The 12,814-nt window shown below is 42.2% G+C and overlaps 1 protein-coding gene and 1 pseudogene across 6 annotated transcripts in view; one reads left to right on the top strand and one right to left on the bottom strand.

Annotated features, from left to right (window-relative positions):
• RBFOX2 (RNA binding fox-1 homolog 2) overlaps positions 1–12,814 on the top strand; it is a 260,073-nt gene that overhangs the window by 119,988 nt on the left and 127,271 nt on the right. The gene's annotated exons all lie outside the window — the stretch shown is intronic.
• On the bottom strand, positions 11,720–12,042 carry LOC309968872 (ATP synthase membrane subunit K, mitochondrial-like; annotated as a pseudogene). The gene has a single exon. The product of its transcript is annotated as an ATP synthase membrane subunit K, mitochondrial-like (transcript).

Below are 12,814 nucleotides of genomic sequence, written 5' to 3'. Positions count from 1 at the left end.
GTTTCCATATCCATTAATTACTTGAGACACATTACTTAATTGTACGTACCTTGCTTTTCCAGGTTGTGAAAAGGATGTGATAGTTCTTGAGAGCATTAATGGAGTAATCTTAGAAAAATGTGTATCAGCCATTTTAGAAACGAAGTAGTCAGTAAGTGATGGCTTTATCACGAAACATGGAAATCATGGACTGTGAGTCAAAAGACAACAGTTTTGGGTCTCAGTGGTGCCATTTGTCAGTGTATAACCTTTCCAGCATTGGTTTTCTAATCTTTAAAATGGACTACTAATACCTAACAGAGTATCGAAATAATCTACTTTTGGAAGCTATTTTGTGCTAAGCAGATGTAACATAATGATAATAATAACAGCAGCTATTAAGGTTGTTATTGTTATTCAGGTTGTAGTCAGGCTACATGCTCACTTTTTTTTTTTTAATGCTCACTTTTTAATCCCTATTTTGTCATCCTAATTGGTTTACGCATTTAGAGAACTAGACTTAATAGTAAATTGAGTTATCACAAAATGTAGACATAGTTCAGTTCAGCTAACATTGGAGGCCAGATACTTGGCAGTGAAAAGCCATTTAAAGACTTTAAGTAGGATTGGGAGAAGGCTGAAGTGGAGTTTATAATTAGATTTGTTTTTAAAAAAAGATATCTACACAGATTAGAGAGGAGTAAGAGTACAGAGAGAAGTTAAGTGGTGGCTGAGTAATAGTCCAAGGGACAGAGAATGGTAGTGATAGCACGTGCCGGAGGAAGCAGAACTGCCTGAGAGAGATGCTGAAGGTACAGTCGGCAGCATGGTGTTATGGTTTGGAAGAGGTCCAAGTGTTTTTGTAGGCGGGAAGAGGAAGGATATCATGAGTTTGATTTTGGATTTAGTACTTTGAGTAACTTTGAGATGTTCAAGGGGAAATACCGCTTAGATAGTTGACTACCTAGGTCTGGAAATACAAGGAAAGATAGAGGATTAAACTATAAATTTGTGAGAAACCTGCATACAATAATAATTGAAGCTGTGGGCACGTTTGATGATGTTGAAACTCAGTGGCTTAAGATGAGACTGGCCTAGGGAGAAAATGTAGAGCAAGGAGAGAAGTTGATACCTGCCTGGTAGAGGAGATGAACCTGCAAAGAAGGCAGGGAACAAGATTCCAGAGAGCTTGTTCTTCAGAAGGAAAACCAGGACATTAGGAAACTAAGATAAAAGAGTGGCAGGAAGAGAGAACTGAAATATCTCCATGGATTTAGCAATGTGGAGGTCATTGATGACCTTTGCAGGGGTTGTTCTGATGGACTAATGAAGGCAGAATCCTGGGAATGGAGTCAGTTCAGGAGTTTGGGGGCAGAGGGGGGATGGGAGAAGGAAATGGAGATAGAAATAGTGAGTGTAGACAGTTGTTGGAAAAGTTTGACTGACTCTGAAGGGATGTAGAGGGTAGCTAGAAGAGTATGTGCGGCATAGAAAGGTTTATTTGTTTTATTTGAAATAAAAGAGACTTGGTCATGTTTAAAAGCTAGCTGAGCAAATTCATTTGAGAAGGAGAAGTGGAGTATTTGAGAGAAGAGAAAGGATTGCTCTTATGCTTTGAGAAGATGGGATTAGCTTTAGGAGTACGGAGAATGCGCCTATTTAACAGGAGGCAAAGCAGATAGAGGACAGAAGAGCTTACAGCATCTAGGAGTTCAAAGGAGTCTTTACAGAGGAGGAGATAGACAGGCTGAGTGGGTGAGGCATGGAAAGGGTCATTGCTTTCCCAAAAAGGGATAGATTGGTGAGATAGTATATATGTTGTGAACCATATATAATTCCATGTGGCTTGTATGTGTTGGGTGAGTGGAATAGTGATGGATGAAAATTAAAAATTTTAGAGCCTAGATTATCTGAATAAAGATGTTTGTTTATTCCAACAAGGAGCTGTTGATTTTAAGCAGGATCAGGTGTGATCAAATTTGTATATAGAAAGATAACAAGAGGCTTCTATTATTATTGCAGAATTTATATTTATACTTTGAGTGAAATTGGTTTGATGCATATTTTTATAAATTTATTTTAAAAAATGTATTTATTTTTGGCTGCGTTGGGTCTTCGTTGCTGCTCGCTCTCTAGTTGTGGCGAGCGGGGGCTACTCTTCGTTGTGGTGCGCAGGCTTCTCATTGCGGTGGCTTCTCTTGTTGCTGAGCATAGGCTCTAGGCGTGCGGGCTTCAGTAGTTGTGGCACACGGGCTCAGTAGTTGTGGCTCACAGGCTCTAGAGCGCAGGCTCAGTAGTTGTGGCACACGGGCTTAGTTGCTCTGCAGCGTGTGGGATCTCCGCAGACCAGGACTCAAACCTGTGACCCCTGCATTGGCAGGCGGATTCTTAACCACTGCACCACCAGCGAAGTCCCTCATGCATATTTTTAAAGCTCAGGAAACTGTAAGGGGCTAAATAAATGATTATATTAATGAGACTCAAGAAGTTAACACATTTATTGATGACTACCGTGTGCTGATCACTTTCTAAGAGGTGGGGAAAGAGCACGAACAAGACAAAGTTCTTTTCCATAGAGTTTGTATTCTGTAACTGGAAAAAGAAAGTTGTAAACATGTAAGCAAACAAGATAAATTCAGAAACTAATAAGTGCTATAGAGAAAAGGTAATATGACCGTGAATGCTTTAGCTAGGGTGGAAAAGGCCTAAATGATAAGAAACACCGTCTTGTCAAACTACACTACGGGAGGAAAGCATTATAGAAGGAGTAGCAAATACAGAGTCCTCAGATAGGAATGAGTTTGGGTCATTCAAAGGACAGAAAGGGAGTAGTGTGGTTGGAGTGTAGAGAACAAAAAGAACGTAGGAAGATAAGACTGGAGAGGTAGGTGAGGGTCAGATCATGTCCCGTGGTAGAGATTTTGAATTTTGTTCTGGTTTAAAATGGGGAGGTTTTGGGAGATTTTCAGCAGGAGAGTTGACTTGCTTTACGAAAAGTGATAAGGGAGGTCAAGAAACAAGAGGTGGTGGCTTAGACTCTGGAGGGCAATTTGATAAGATTAAAGATGGCTTGTGTGTGTGGTGAGATGAAAGAGAAATCTGGCTTATTCAGCTTTTGGTTTGAGGAATTAGGATGGAGGGGGCATTTCCTTGCAACACGACAGAGAGTACACAGGAAAAAACAATATTTATGGTTTGGACTTGTTTAGTCTGAAACGTCTAATAGATATCCAAGTGGAGAAGTTCAGTGGCAATTTGATATGAGCCTGGAGCACAGAAGAGAGATGTGAGTTGAAGGTATAAGGTCGAGATTCATCAGTGCATATTTAAAGCCTTGGGAGAAAATGTAACTGGAGAATAAGGCTGAGGTAGAAGCCCCGAGGCTTCTCACTGGAGGTCTAAAGGATACTGGAATTGGGTAAGGTAGGAGGGAAACAAGGCAAGTATGTGATATCACAGACTCTGGGGAAGAAGTTGTTGGGTTTGGATTACTTAAGACCAAATAATTGGTCATTGGCCTTGGTAGGATGTTAGTCATTGGTGAACTCAGTAAGAGCTGTTTGAGTTGGAATGATGGGGATAAAAAAGCCAATTGGAATGGGTTGAGTTGTTAATTGGTAGGTGAAGATGTTGAGACAGTGAAATATTGTGTAGTTGTGGGGTGGAGCAAAGAATTGGGGCAGTTACTAGACGGGCATGTGTATTCAAGAGACAATTTTTAAAAGATAGGTGATATCAAGACATGTCTTTTGTCACTAGGAAAGATCCAGTAGGGGAAGAATTGAGGGTGCTGAAAAGAAAGAGGCTAATTGCAGGAGCAAAGTCTGCTATATCCAGCATACAGAGAGGGATTGGCCAGAAGCAGTTTTTTTTCTTTTTAATAGGAAGGAGGGCGGAGTGTGTGGGTTTAGAGCCAGATAGGCTGGTGGCATTGGTTTCAGGCAGAAGAGGGAGTTCTCTGCGCATGTCTGCTTTCTTTATAACATGTAAGATGAACGTAGCTGAAAGTGTTAGTGCAGGGAGGGGAGAAGAAGTGTCGCAGATTTGAGGAGAGAGGACAAGGGGTGAAATAGTAGTCATCTCAAAAAAATGGGAAGTGTACTTACTGGAGAGGTGTAGGATGCTTAAAATCTGTGGTCATAAACTTGAGTGAGTGGTGGTAAGTCAGTTGTGTGATTTTTATCCAGCAGTCTTCTGTTGTTTAGATGCAAGAGTTGGATTTAACCAGGAATTGAGATTTTATTAGGTAAGTTAGACTAAGGGAAAAGGGGGCAAAGAAACTAAGACTTTTCGAAAAGGATTACGTATAGTGTTGGACCCTAGAATCTAAACTGGCTTAGGAGGGAATTAAGAACATGAGGAGGAGAGGAGTAGGGTGGTCAAAAAGCAGTAGGGTCAACCTATAGGTTAGAGATCTGAAGGAGGCTGGAGAAATGCTAGCGTGGGAAAACTCCTAGAGCAGGCAAACCTGATGGTGTGAGAGGAGAATGCTTGAGACGCTTGAGATTTTGGAGAAGGTGTGGTTATTGGTGATGACGGTGCTGGGATACAGTTCTAGGTCAGTGGCTTCAGTGAAAAAATATAGTTGGCACTTGAACACATTAGAACAGTACCAGCAACTAGGAGGCCAGAGTAGTTAATGAATCATCTGCGTGGATGTTGAGATCGTCAAAAATGACAAAACTAATAAAGGAGATGAAGACAGGGAGCCCTGTGCTAAGACTTGAGGAGGTAGGCAGACGACACCTATTTCAAAGGATCTGCAGTTGGGACGGAGGGTAGAAGTAGTCTTGGAAAGCAAGGAGGATACCTGTGAGGTTCAACACGAGATGGTAGTGCGGAGTAGGGAGGATGCTTGCCACTGCCTGAGGTGTGTAATGGAAGGAGGAAAGCTCCTACTGAAGCAGCAGCAGTGTTCTCAGCAGCGGTCAGGTTTCCTTTCGAGCAAAAAAGGTGAAGGGAACATCGCAGAGAAGAGAGTGAGTATATAGAAGAGGTTACTGAGGGTAACTCATGACCGAGAGGGCTTAGGAGGGCAAGGGAGAGCCAGAGGCGGGACCAGAAGAGCGGCTGTGCAGAGCTGTACAGGGTGAGCCATCCAGAAGCCTTGGACTTCTGATGATGGTTGAGGTGAATGAGGATGTAAGCCAGGATGGAATCGTTCCAGAAATCTCTTGTAAAAGCAGGGTAATTACTTAAACCTGTAAGCCAGAGCAATAATTCTCAAACTTTATGGTGCATCAGAACACACAGACTGCTGGGGCCCACCTCCAGAGTTTTAGATTCCTTAGATCTGAGCGTACCTGGGAGTTTACATTTCTAATACATTCCCAGGGGATGCTGATGCTACTGGGCCAGAGACTACCCTTTGAAAACCATTGGTCCAGAGAAACTAGTTGTGCTAAGTAAGCAGCTCTTGCAGACTGTAGCCCCAGATGATATGTGGCCTGGGTGATAGCAGGCCTCTCTTTGATTTGGGCAGTTACAGGAGAAAGTGAGTGTATGATCATTTCTTTTGAGGGATAGTAATTTCTAGGTGATACCATTTGATTATTAGTGAACATTTATCTAATATGTTTTATGCAGCAAAATGAGGATACCAAGAGTTATAAAGTATTTTCTTTCTCAAGGATAATGGGGCAAAATAGGGACATAGAAGTTAAATAGATAAATAACTGTACCTTGTAGCAAAGACAGCATGCCAGTCGGTAGGTGGTATGGGCAGTTGTCGACAGGAGCTGGGAAAAGTGGGTAATCACTGAGGATGAGATTGGTTGGGAAAGGTTTCTTGAAGGAGATGTAATTTAAGCTAGATTCTGGGAGAACTAAATATATACAAGTCAGATGGAGAACTGGCAGAAGCAGAGATACAGTGTCAAGAATGACCATGAAACCTTAACAACTACTCCTGAGTCCCATTGCTTTCATCCTGCCCACGCCACCGGTATCTCTTGCCTGTATTATTATAATAATTTTCTAACTAGCCTCCCTGCTTCTCTTCTTCTCCAATCCCTTCTTTGAAGTCTGTTCTCAACACAGCAACCAGAGTGATCCTTTCAAATGTCACATTACATTGCTCCTCTGGCCAAAACTCTCCAGTGGCTTCATATCCCACTCCGCATAAAAGTCAAACGCCCTGCACTGGCCTGTAAGGCCCTAAATGACTTGCTCCCCTGGCTGTGTTTGACCTCCTGTTCTTCTGTCCTCCTGCCCATTCTTTGAACATTTCAAACACGCCCTTGCCTCAGGGGCTTAGCTTTTGCCCACCTCCTTGCTCTTTCTGGAGATATCTGCTTGACTTCCTCGTTTATGTGAAATCTCTACTCAGTTGTCACATTATCAGGAGCACCCTGTATAAAGAGTAATTCCGTACCCCTTTATGCAACATTTCCCATCTTTATTTTTCTCCTTAGCACCTGCCACCATCTGACTTGCTGTGTATGTTTGCTTATTGCCTTTCTCCTTCAACCAGAATGTAAACTCCATGAAGGCACTGGCGTATTCTATGCGCCTAGAAAGGTGCCTGGCATAGAGTAGGCACTGATTGGACATTTGTGTAGCGAAAAGAAGGGAGGAAAGAAAGTTTGGAGGATAGTGAAGGGACCAGTATTACTGGAAGAGACAGGAATGGCAGGAAGAAATGGTTTGATGGATAACCTGGAGGATCTTGAATACTGGATCACTATTCTACAGAAAATAAGAAATTCTTAAACTTTTCAGTACAGCAATATTTACCCTTCTCAAAATAGCGCTTTGGTTTTAGGTTCTGTGGATAGAATAGTTTGGGGAGGGACTAGAAGCAGGGAGATCGATTACTAAGGGGTAGTTGTTGGGTAACAACTATAGGGTTGCACAGGTATGAGGCAGAAGGCCTTGGGATCAGGGTTTGGAAGTGAGAATAACATTTTTAGGTAGAGATGACGGCCGGATACATGAATGCTGAGAGGTAAGCTCTTCCAGTTGTATAAGAAAGTTGCCTGTCTTAATATGTATGTTTTAATATTGTTCGTTTTAATGTGGCATTTACTCTTAAACAAGTATCTTTTGTCATTTTTCAAACCAGAATATGGAATTTTGTTGTTGTAAAATTTATAAATTAGGGAATAAAGTTGGAACCATTTAAGCAAACATTCATTTTTTAAGATTTTAATTGTGTACTTGAAGGGGTAGAAAATCAATGTGGTAAAGCACACATACTGGCTTGGGGATGGGGGGGATAGGGAAGTGAAGCCTATAACTCCCAAAACACATTTTCTTTCATTTCTTTTTGCAATGAATAAAGTACACTTTAGGAGTTGTAGTCTTCCTTCGCTAGCTCCCTTTTCCCCATCTTGGTTCTGGAAATATGTTTAAATATGCTTTAAAAACTCGTGGGCAGGTTACAGCGCAGCGTTCTTGTTCCTCCTCTGGAGGTGAGCTTGCTGCTCCTCTTCACAAGCGCTTTCTCAGCATCCTTCGCTATTATTAAATGAGGTATCATGTAGTACCTGTCATATAAGGCCAGCATAGAACACACTCCACAAGTATTAGTTAAAAGGTTAATTAAATATTCTTAGTATAATGAACTATCTGTGTAGCCTAAAATATTGGGTTTTGATTCCACTTAATTCGTATCTGTAGGTTCTGTGCTACCTTATTTGTATATTAACTCCCATGGTGTTTTATTTGCTTATTTGAATTCAGACCATTAATTTAGAGGTTAAATAATGAAAGCCTGCCTTTCATTCTTTAAAATAACTGTCAGTTATTTTTCCTGAGTGTGAGATGAATGCTTAATCACTGGCCGTTTTAGCCAGATCGCCATATCCATGAAAATCAAAAAGAACTGATTATAGCTTCATCGTGTATGATATCATATGCTGGTTGCAGTTCTATTCTTGGTCAGTTGTTAACCTGCTGTGTTATTAAAACAAGTCCCATCATCTTTATGCTCTTGTGTCTCATCTGTAAAATGGGGATGGTATTACTCCCCAGTGTTATTGTTGAATGCCGTATTCCTCAGATAAACTGACATCTAAATAAAAGCATCTAAATCATTCTTAATGATTTATTTATTCTCTTTATTGTACTTTTAGTTGCTAATTAGATAAAAAGTGATACGGTATTTTTTTGCCAAGATTGACATTACAATTTAAAAGCAGATGCCAGGATTGGGGTGGGGTGGGGGAGACAGTTGCTGTTGTGTGTATATTCCCGTCTGTTCTGTTTCATTGATTCCGGATCTTTCTTTTTATCCTTTTGTTTGATTTTATTAAGTTTATTAAAGATACATTTCTTGGACTCATTGAAAGTCAAAATAATATTTTTTCATGTTGTTCAATACCATGCTGCTCTGGTAGTGGGTGCTTACAGATTACATCTAATGCCAGGGAAATTCTCAAGATGGTTAAAGACAATTAGGATTGGAAGAGAAAAGGGGACAGGAATTCCCAAGTGCTTCCTGTGTATGAGGTCAGGTCCTTTCACAACTATTGTCTTATTTTATGATTCGTTTTTCATATTGTGATACAGAAGCAAGAGTCAAACCCAGTAGTTTTGCTTCAGAGTCAGTACTCTTTTTTTAAAAAAATAATATATTTATTTATTTTTGGCTGCATTGGGTCTTCATTGCTGCACGCGGGCTTTCTCTAGTTGTAGCGAGCGGGGGCTACTCTTCGTTGAGGTGCGCAGGCTTCTCTTGTTGCGGAGCACAGGTTCTAGGCGTGCGAGATTCAGGAGTTGTGGCATGCGGGCTCAGCAGTTGCGGCTCATGGGCTCTAGAGCGCAGGCTCAATAGTTGTGGCACACGGGCTTAGTTGCTCCGCGACATGTGGGATCTTCCCGGACCAGGGCTTGAACCCGTGTCCCCTGCATTGGCAGGCGGATTCTTAACCACTGCGCCACCAGGGAAGCCCGAGAGTCAGTACTCTTAACTGGCCTGCTGTAATGCTTTCCATCTAGTCTGTGATAGGCAGCCTCTAAGGTGGTCTCCAGTGATTCCTGCCTCTTGGTATTCATGCTCTTGTGCAGTCTCTTGCCTTTGAGTATAGGCTGGACCTAGTGACTTACTTCGAACTAATAGAATGTGGCAAATATGATGGGATGTCACTGCCAAGATTTGGTGATAAGGAGACTGTGGCTGTCATCCTGGGTGCTTGCCCTCTCCAGCTCTCTCCCAAGCGCTTGCATGGTGAGAAGCAAACTGCCATGTTGTGAGTAGCGCTATGGCGAGTCCCACATGACAGAGAGATGATGTTTGAGGGCCCACAGCAAGGTGAGCGAGCTTGGCGGTGGATCCTTGCCAGTCCAGCCTTGAAGTTACTACAGCCCTAGCCAACACCTTGATCAAGGCAGCCTTGTGAGAGACCCTGAACCATAGGCACCCAGCTCAGCCTCGCCTGGCTTCCTGATTCATGTAAACTGTGGGATAATAAGTGATGTTTTAAGCTGTTGTTTGAGGATGACTTTTTAAAATAAATTTATTTGTACATTTATTTATTTTTGGCTGCATTGGGTCTTCATTGCTGCGTGCAGGCTTTCTCTAGTTGCGGTGAGCGGGGGCTACTCTTCATTGCGGTGCACGGGCTTCTCATTGTGGTGTCTTCTCTTGTTGTGGAGCACAGGCTTTAGGTGCTCAGGCTTCAGTAGTTGTGGCATGCGGGCTCAGTAGTTGTGGCTTGTGGGCTCTAAAGCGCAGGCTCAGTAGTTGTGGTGCACCGACTAGTTGCTCCGTGGCATGTGGGATCTTCCCGGACCAGGGATCGAACCCACGTCCCCTGCATTGGCAGGCGGATTCTTAACCACTGCGCCACCAGGGAAGTCCCCTGAGGATGATTTGTTATATAGAAATAGACAACTATAGATTTTGGTACCCAAAGTGGGGTGGTTCTACAACAGAAATCTAAAATGCAGGAGTGACTTTGGAACTGGGTAGTGGCCTCTGAGGAGAGTGTTAGTGAAAAATCAGAGTACCTTGGGCATGTTGTTTCTAAAATTTGGGACTTTGAGGAGATCTCCATGAAGGCTCAGAGGAAAGGAAACTGGAGGAAAGGGGGATCCTTGTTATATAGTGGCAGAAATTTTAGCATCACTATTGATTGTAGTTGCGTGAAAAGCAGAAAAGGTGCCTAATGAACTGGCAGATGTCCCTAAGTAAATTTCCAAGCAAAACATTGACGGTGCCCCCTGCTTTCTTCTTACTGCTTGAAGTAAAGTATGAGAAGAGAGAAATAAATTGAGGAAAGGACTGTTAAACAAAAAAAGTCAGTTCAAGGGCACTGCCTGGAGAGTCGTGGTCTAAAGATGAAGCTGAGGGTGTGGCTTAAAACCTTTTGTTAAAACCTAAGAAAAACCTTAAGAGTCACACAGAAGACCTTTCAATCAAAGAATAGGACTTATAACTGTTTTAGCATGAGAGAAGGTAGAGAAGGGCTTATCTTGAAGATATTTGTGGGTATAGCTTTTGTCTAATGCAGTGAATCTCAGTGAGATTCACAGGAGGCCCACTGCAGCTACAGCTGAAAAGGAGAAGAGACAGTTCAAACTGAAAAGAAGCTGTTGAACCCCCAAAATTGTTCTGGCAGGAAGCAAGCTGAGAAAATTACTCAGCTGCTGACACGTGCTACTTGTCCTGAAAAAAGAAGGATGATTCAAAGGCAAGAGCCACAGAGAATCCTACCACAGCCTTGAGACCTAATCAAGGAACTCCCAACATTTATTTGCCCAGTGAGATTTCAGAATCACTGTGGACCAGTGACTCCTTTGTGTGTCCCCTGTCCTCCCAACTCCCCTTTGGAGAAGATACGCCATTTGGAGATTACAAGAGATTTCAGAGTAACAGAAACCAAAAGAGGGCAGGTGAGAAGGGTGCCCTGATACTATGCCATTTTAGGCCAGTCTCTCCAGAATGCATATCCATTGCTAAATCATCCCTTCTTTGGCTTTTGTCTGCAAATCTTCTAGTTACTAGAGTATTTGTGAGAAAGCTGAAGCAATCAGGAGGAAATTTCCCACCACCACACTTTACCCACCTTGTACCATCAGTGTCAGTGAACTTTCCCTCTCTCCCATTACTGTACACTAAGCAGTTGCCTTCCTTATAATGCCAGCCCCTCAGTTGTGTACTAGGTCCCATCTCTGCTAGCCTGTTTAGGACCTGGACCCAGCAATTCTCTTTCCTCTCTCTGGGATCATCAGGTTTTCTGTGTTTACTAGATTAGTTCCGCTAACATGCCATTAAGCTGTTCTTTCATCCACTTGAAAATATAATACTCTTAACCTCACTTTTCTGTCAGCTACTTTTCTTTTCTCTTAGAGCAAAACTCAGTAGAGTTGTCTCTGTTTGCTCATACCAGTTCTTCTCCTCTCATTCCCTCTTAAACTCGCTCAATTAGATTTTTATTGCCACGGAAATGGCTCTTGTCAATATTACCAGTAGCCTCCATGCTGCTAAGTCTAGTGGTTGGGTCTCAGTCCTCATGTTACCTGACCTGCCTGTAGAACATGATGTGGCTGATCATTCCTTCCTCTGTGATGCACTTTCTTGGGTACTTGACTTCCAGGACATCATGCTCTCCTGGTTTTCTTCTTATCTTATTAGTGATTTCTTCTCAGTTTTAAAGTTGTCATACTCTGGGCCAAGTCTTTGGATCTCTTCTCTTGATTCTTTTACTTAGTGATTTCATCTAGTCTCGTGGATTTAATTCTCAGTTAACCAGGACAAATAGCCAAAACTATTTGTCAGCTGGGCCCAGTGGGCTCTCTGATCTTTTTATCTTGGTTAACTCTTTTTTTAAAAAAATTATTTGTGCAATAATTTATTGTACAAATCGAGTATCACGTGATGAGTTGACGTTAGCTTCTTCAGGCCTGGCAACTTAATAGATGAGATACAGTTTAGAATCCGTTTATGTTGCTTTCACAGCTGGAGTTTTTTTAGACCTTAACTTGAAATATAAGACTATCAAAGCAATACCTCCGTACGTGGCCAGTACACAATTTATTCTCCCTGTGAAAGTGTTAAGAGTCGAAATATTTTTTGACACCAGTGGAATGTAATTGGGTATCAGTTTCCGGACCTGACATGATTTCAGTCTGTATCGTTCAGTGGCGGATTGTTGAACTCTTATGACTAATTTAAGAAATAAGAAATGGTAGTGAAGGACTTCCCTGGTGACGCAGTGGTTAAGAATCCGCCTGCCAATGCAGGGGACGTGGGTTCGATCCCTGGTCCGGGAAGAGCCCACATGGCGCGGAGCAACTAAGCCTGTGTGCCACAACTACTGAGCCTGCGCTCTAGGGCCCACGAGCCACAAGTACTGAGCCTGTGCGCCACAACTACTGAAGCCTGTGCACCCTAGAGCCCGTGCACCACAACGACTGAGCCTACATGCCATAACTACTGAAGCTCGCATGCTCTAGGGCTGACGTGCCGCAACAAGAGAAGCCACCGCAGTGAGAAGCCCATGCACCACAACGAAGAGTAGCCCCCGCTCGCCACAACTAGAAAAAGCCCTCGCACAGCAACGAAGGCCCAACGCAGCCAAAAAATAAATAAAATTTTTAAATAAATAATTTTAAAAGTCTGCACCAAATCTGTAAAAAAAAAAAGAAGAAAAATTATAGTGAAAAACAACTTTATTAGAAGTAAGAAAAAATGTATTCACGCAACTAACTACATATCTCTCCTATAGTGACTACAAGTCACATTTGAATACTATTCATGGTTTTTTTAAAAATCTTTTTTGCAGTACTTCATGTTTTCCTATCCTTTTTGTATCCTCTTTCTTCCTGTTCTCCGAGACTCATGCTTGTGGTTGAGAGGGTAAACGTTCTCTTCCTAGTTCTGTATTTATTC

This window comes from Leucopleurus acutus, assembly GCF_964270905.1.
Source record: "Leucopleurus acutus genome assembly, chromosome: 11".
Classification (NCBI taxonomy): domain Eukaryota; kingdom Metazoa; phylum Chordata; class Mammalia; order Artiodactyla; family Delphinidae; genus Leucopleurus; species Leucopleurus acutus.
The sequence above is the reverse complement of the archived record's forward strand: the minus strand, read 5'-3'. Positions and strand labels throughout refer to the sequence as shown.